This window comes from Tupaia chinensis, unplaced genomic scaffold (genome assembly GCF_000334495.1).
Source record: "Tupaia chinensis unplaced genomic scaffold, TupChi_1.0 Scaffold149309_1, whole genome shotgun sequence".
In the NCBI taxonomy this organism is placed as follows: Eukaryota; Metazoa; Chordata; class Mammalia; order Scandentia; family Tupaiidae; genus Tupaia; species Tupaia belangeri.
In genome coordinates, this window is record NW_006209153.1 from 268,686 (window position 1) to 275,282 (window position 6,597).

Genomic DNA, 6,597 nt, shown 5'->3' on the forward strand with positions numbered 1-6,597 from the left:
AGTAAGCTATATAGCCCCAGCTAGGTATCATTTTATAGTATGTTCATTCTACTCACTGAGGTTTATGCCTAAAGTCAGACATGAGTTCTTGTGTATGTAAATATCAGCTGTGCTTGCTATTGCAAATATTTAGACAAATTAAGTTCATTAGCAAATCAATTAAATAGGGGGGATAGGCATAGAAAGCAAACAGGGATAACAGAGACAATGGGAGGAGGGTTGGACAGGGCAGAGGGTTAGGGATAGGGAATCAAGGATGGCAAAAAAAGAAAAAACTCAAAATATGCAAGACATAAGAAATGGAAAATTGTTGATAACACATATGTTGATGTACTTGATTGAGCCAACAGACAATGTATTTTGGATGAAAAATTCATTTTGTATAATGTAATGATGTATAGCATATTAATGTTAAAAAATAAAAACAAATTAAAAAAAAATTTAATTCTTTTTAGACAGAGTCTTGCTTTGTCACGATTCTCCCATCTCTGCCTCTTGAGTAGCTGAGCGCACAGGCACGTGCCACCACACCTGGCTCTTTCACAGATCTGGTACGTTGCCCAGGCTGGCCCAGAATTTGCAGTCTCCTGCCTCAGCTTCCCTGTGCTGGGATTACAGGTGCACACCACCATGGCTGGCTTTCAGTTCCAGCTGGGAATTGAAACCAGGCCTCCCATATAATTTTAGCCTGCAGAGTAGCAGTGTCTTAGCGGTGTGCCCCGTGGTGGCTGAGTGCATGTGTAACTTTTATATGTGTCTTAATTCTTTGAGTTCTAGGACAAGAGACCTGTAAGGAGGGGAAAATTAGACCGAGGTCGGAGGACAGGACTTTTACCTCTCTTCCTTGTCTTCACAACCCTCTCCAAAAACAGCTCCTGGGAATAGCATCCATTTTCAGTGTTGTGTGAAGCCTACTCACATCTGTTCAAATGATTTTTCCTGTTTGCTTGACCTTTGTGGCAAAAAGAATGGGGTATGGGAGGCAAAATCCCACCGCCCACAGCAAAGCGCTTCATTTGCTTGGACATTGGAGTCTAGGCCCTGGTAACGGGGTTTATGTTTAACCTTGAACATTGCCCAAATATGTAAGCCAGGTACAAACGTCACAGAGGGGCCAAGGGTCAGTTGTTCAATGCCTGCATCATCGGTTTTTCGTAAGAACAACTGAGACCAACGGCTATTTCCCCACATGCAGGCTCAAGTCCCCGAAAGCCAACAGGGATCCCAGAAGCCTCCCTTGCGTCTGAACCTTGTGCTCCAAATTAAACACGACCCATTTCGCAGGGCGCAAACGAGCTGCTTCAGCTTCAATGGAGTCTTTGGACTTGACCTTTCTCCGATTATCTCTAAACTTGTTTTTAATAAATGTTTAACTTCTTGATTAATTTCAGGGGGTAATTTTTCACAGCTCAGATAATGTGTTCTAAATGCTTGCTGAGCTGTTGGCTCACTCAAAACTGTAAACACTTCAGATTGCTTTTGTCTCCCTAATATTCTCTCTTCTGTGGGCATGAAGGGTTGCCTTTATTCTTTCTGCCACTCACATAATTGCCAGCATTTAAAGATGCTTGTTTCTCCCTTTCATTGCCATTGGGCAAAGAATTGTTTGTTCAGCTTTGGCTAAATTAGTATTTTTCTGGTTTCTTATCTCTCTTTTTTTGAAGAGTGGCTTATAATTAACTCTTAAATGCTGGCTTTTTTACTGTATTGCTTTCTCTTTGGCAATTCACCTGCTTTTTGTTTTCTTCCTCCCCATCTGTTTACCCGAGGGAGGACACTTCTCGCCCACATCTTTATTCCATTTGCTTTTTAAAAAGCTCTGTGGTTCTTGGGAAGAAGAAAATGTTATCTGCTGCCATAAGATCTGAACCGTCTCCTTTGTCATCTTCCGAGCTCCCTGGGTCGTACTCCCTGTCCCCTGTTCACGGGTATCGGACTTCGTGGCGCCATGTAATCCCATAATGGAACCACAATAAAAGCCAGTCGGATTCCTCAGAGTCCTGTTGCTCTGAGGTGGTCCCATTGCGAGCGTCTGTCAATATGTGAGCGAGAGCAAAGCTGCTGGGAGGATATCTGAGATGGAAGGGGAGATGAGGTGAGGGGGTCTCGGCAGACTTTCTCCAGCGTTTCCCCTCCTGCCAGGCCCCGAGCAGGCTTCCTTTTGCATTCGGTCTCTCTCTTTACTACGTTGCCTTTTCTTGTAAAAACAAGAGCTTTAAACTTTCATTTTATGTCCTGTGATAGTATTTTCTGATCACTTAAGTGCACATACCAAATTTTAAACACACATTGAACATCATACATACTATTGTACATCTTGCTGTTTTCATTTAAATCTATAACTTCAGGATGATATTTCTCTCTTTTTCACTGTTATTTATTTATTTATTTTTTGGAGAGGTTTTTGCTGCAGGGCACGTGCGCTCGCCAGAAAGACAGAGAGAGACAGAGAGAGAGAGAGAAATCACACACACACACCCCTTCCCCCAGGGAAGATGTTCACGTCGCAATACCGTCTCCTCCATTCTCCTCTTGGGATCTTGGGCACGTATATACACATGCCTGGCGTGAGTTTAAGCCACTGGGTCTTATACTTGAACCACAGGGTGACTACGTGGGAGTCCAGCAACGTAATCATTATACACTTGCTGGTCCTCAAATATCTCCTTTAACGTGATTGCTAAGAAGCCTTCTTTTCCATTTTAGGACCTGTCTATGTATCAGTAACTGCCCTGTCATCCAACAAAGTGCTATATGTTAGTAGGAGCTCTATCAACATTTATGAACCAGACTTAAAATGAATCGCAGTTTATGGAAAAAGTCAAATGGTAGATTGAACAGTTAGAGTTGGGGTATAGGAAGAGTAGATGCCGAAGGCACCTGAGGCTTTTAAATTTTCTTGATTTTTAAAATTTGTTGAATCTCTCTCTTTTTTATATAGAGACTTTCGCTATAGGGTGCATGTGCTAGCCAGAGACACAGAGAGACAGAAAGTGAGAAATCACTCCCTGGGGGGATAGCCATGCTGCAAATCCCTTCTCTTTCATTCTCTCTGGATCTTGGGCATGCACACACACTTGCCTGGCGTGAATTTGAAGCTGCTGGGTCTGGGACTTGAACTGTGGTCCACTATGTGGGAGTCCAGCGACATAACCATCATGTCATTTGCTGATCCCTGTTAAATCTCTTTAAAACCAGTAGAATTACTTTCAAAACCTCTCCACAGTGGTGGTGGGTATTCTTGTTGCTCAGGAAGACCAGAAACAGTTCTATGTGGTCTTGTCCTAACCACCTCCTCCACTGGCATCTGACACCTGAACTGCATCGCTTCAAGATCCTGTCGTCTGCACTGCTCTCAGTGAGTCAGGCTCCACGATTTCCTCTCCAACTCGGAGCCCTGCTTGCAGAGGTGAACACCACAGAGCTGCTTAGTGATGGTGCTGTGCTCTCCCCAGCCTTCCCCGAGGCATTCTCCCTAGACCCTGCCCACGATCCTCTGGGCGCTCTCAGGGCTTCATATCCACTTGAACACCCTCTTAACTGAGGTGTGACACATGTGACAAAATTAACCATGCTAAAAGCAGTTCGGTAGCAGGACACATTTACATCGCCGTGCAACACCACTGCTCTCTAGTTCGAAAACCAATTCATCACCCCTCAAGAAACCTGTACCTGTGAAGCAGTTGCTTCTACTAACCTGACTTCTGTCTCTAGCAATGTACTGATTTTGTATATTTCACATGGAGTATGGAATTACATTGGCCCACTTATGTACTGCTTTTGCAAGAGAATATCCTACATTACTGGTTGCTTTACCTGAGTTGGCTCAAGGTTGCCTTTCGGTTCTATGCACCCCGAACAAGTAAACTTTGGCCAGGGTGGAGTGGGGCAGAGTCACAGGGCCTCTGAGGCAGGAGGGACTGTTGACTGTGTAATCTGGAAGTGCAAATATGATATCCCTAGAACAACCTTTGAAAATAATTTTTGAAAATCTGATTTATTAGGAAGAGAAGTGAGAAACCTAGGAGCCTAAATAGAGAAAAAAGGAATACTGAGGAAAGGAGTTTTATCATTTAATAATTTTCCAAGAGTCTGAACAGATGGTTCATGCAAATTCTCTTAACAGAGGTTCCTAAACTTTGGTATATATGTCAGAGTCTTCTGTAATAAAACACTACAAGGGGGCCAGCAGGTGGTGTGATGGTTAAGGCACTGGACTCTCACATGGCCAACTGTGGCTCGAGTCCCAGAACTGGTGGCTTGCTTTTTCTCTCTCTCTCTGGCTCTTTCTGGTCCAATTGAGTAATAATAATAAATAAAATTAAATAATAAATAATTCTTTAAAAAAACACTAAAACACTACGGGGCCAGCCATGGTGTGGTGGTTAAGTTGGCTAGATCCTACAAGATTGACGGCATGGTTGAATCCTGGATCTGGCAGCCTGAGAAACATGCCAAATGTGTGTGTGTATCTAAAATCTTGATGAGAGTGGAGGAAAAGGGATTGTGGTGTGACTATTCCCTATGGGGAGTGTTTTCTCTCTCTTTTCAGTGAGTACATGTGCTCATTGGCAAGAACAAACAAAAACTTAAATAACAAAACACTGCAGATTTTCTGGATTCTAATTAATTTACTGGGTTGCAGAGAGAGGTATTAGGAACCTACATTTTGTCTCTCTCTCTCTTTTTTTTTTTTTTTAAGAGGGTTTTGCTATAGGGCATGTGCGCTTGCCAGACAGACAGAGATAGAAAGCGAGAAATCATCCCCCAGGGGCGATGGCCATGCTGCAATCCCTTCTCCTTCATTCTCCTCTTGGGATCTTGGGCACCCACGCATACGCAGCCGGCGTGAGTTTAAGCCACCTGGTCCGGGACGCAAACCGCGGTCAACTACGTGGGAGTCCAGTGATGTAGCCTTACGCTAACTGCTGGTCCCAGGAACCTACATTTTAAAAATATACTTCTCTGGTGATTCTGATGTACTCCAGAATTTGAGAAAAGCTACCCTATAAAAATTTTCAGTAAAAAGAGAACTAACAACAGAAAAACAAGCTATTCTCCTAGTTCGAAAATTTGTTTTCAGCTGCCTACCATGTGCCTTCGCTCTACAATGTAGTTATAGCACATGAGAAATTAGAATGCACTTGGATGTTTGATAATGATAATAGCACTACTACCACTAAAAAAGCAATCAGGTGCTAGGTAGGAAAAGGAATTAAGTCATGTGGGGAAGAAAAGGAATCCAGATTCTAATTAAGAACTTTCAAAATTAGTCTTGGGACTTCTGCTTCCAGCCAAAATGAATTGGATATGCCTTCCAATCTGAGAAAAGCAGAAAGCAGCAGGACGAAATTACAAAAAGGCTAAATACAAGGTCAATACAAAACTAGCATTTTCTCTATATGCTAATAGTAAATTGTCAGAGGTTAACATTTTGAAAAAAGAATACCATTTATTTTTGGGAGACCGGCAGGTGGCAAGGTGGTTAAAGGCATTGGACTCCCACATGGCTGACCATGGTTCAAGTTCTGGACCTGGCAACTTGCTTTCTCACTTTCCTTCTTTCTCTCACACACACTCTCTCTCACTATGTCCCTCTCTGATCAAATTAAAATGAATAAATAAATAGAGTTAAATAAAATAATTCTAAAAAGAAGAAAGAATATAATTTATTATTTTAAGAGATTTTTGTGATAAGGCATGCTTGCTGGAGAGAGTGAGTGAGAGACAGAGATAGTGAGAGGAAAAGTGAGAAATCACCTCACAGAGGGGATGGTCACACTGCAATTGCTTCTCCTCTGGTGTCTATTCTCCTCCTGGGATCTTGGGCACACATGCACATGTGCCCAGCGTGATTTTTAAGCCACTGGGTCAGGGACTCAAATCACTGTTGGCCATGTGGGAGTCCAGCCATCTGCAGGCTCCAAAAATATAATTTATTGTAGCTTAAAAACCTATTAATTATAGGGGAACAAATCTGACAAAAGATGAGCAAGACAAGTACACTCTAAAAATATAAAACATTGAGTCAGTTGGTGGTGTGGTAGTCAAGGAGGCTGGATCCCACATGACTGAATGTGTGGTTCAAGTCCTGGACCCAGAGTTTTGGAAAAGCACACCAGGTACACGTGCATGTGTGCACAACAATCACAAAAGTAAGGAGAAATGGAGGAGAAGGGATTACGATGTGATCATCCTCCATGAAAGGTGCTTTATCACTTTCTTTCTCTCTTGCTGTCTCTCTCTGGCAAACACATGGGCCCTTTATCAACAATTAAAAAAACAAAATATAAACCACCACAAAGAGGAATGAAAGAGCACCTAAATAAATGGATAATTATACTATTCATGGGTCAAAATTCCCATCAAAAATTTTTCAGGATTTTGTAGGAATTGACAAGCAGCCTTTAAAATTCATACAGAGTTGCCCAACCTTTAGCAAGGCCAGTGTCACCATGTTTTCTTGGGTGAGCATTGTTGGGCTGTCGGCCTGGGCCTTGTAGCCACAATGGATCCAAGTCCGAAATATGGCAACTTTGAAAAATATTACAGGTTGGGACCAGCCGTTAGCGTAATGGCTATGTCGCTGGACTCCCA

The 6,597-nt window shown here is 42.6% G+C and overlaps 1 long non-coding RNA gene and 1 pseudogene across 2 annotated transcripts in view; one reads left to right on the plus strand and one right to left on the minus strand.

The window, feature by feature from the left end:
• The window catches only part of LOC114006631 (uncharacterized), a 5,573-nt gene extending 4,669 nt beyond the window's left edge, over positions 1-904 (minus strand). For both annotated transcript variants that reach the window (XR_003548342.1, XR_003548343.1), the window contains exon 1: positions 836-904. This is a non-coding gene — a long non-coding RNA (uncharacterized LOC114006631). The remainder of the gene's footprint in view (positions 1-835) is intronic.
• Positions 905-6,455: 5,551 nt separating this feature from the next.
• Positions 6,456-6,597, plus strand: part of LOC102475824 (ATP synthase subunit gamma, mitochondrial-like) — a 1,267-nt pseudogene continuing 1,125 nt past the window's right edge.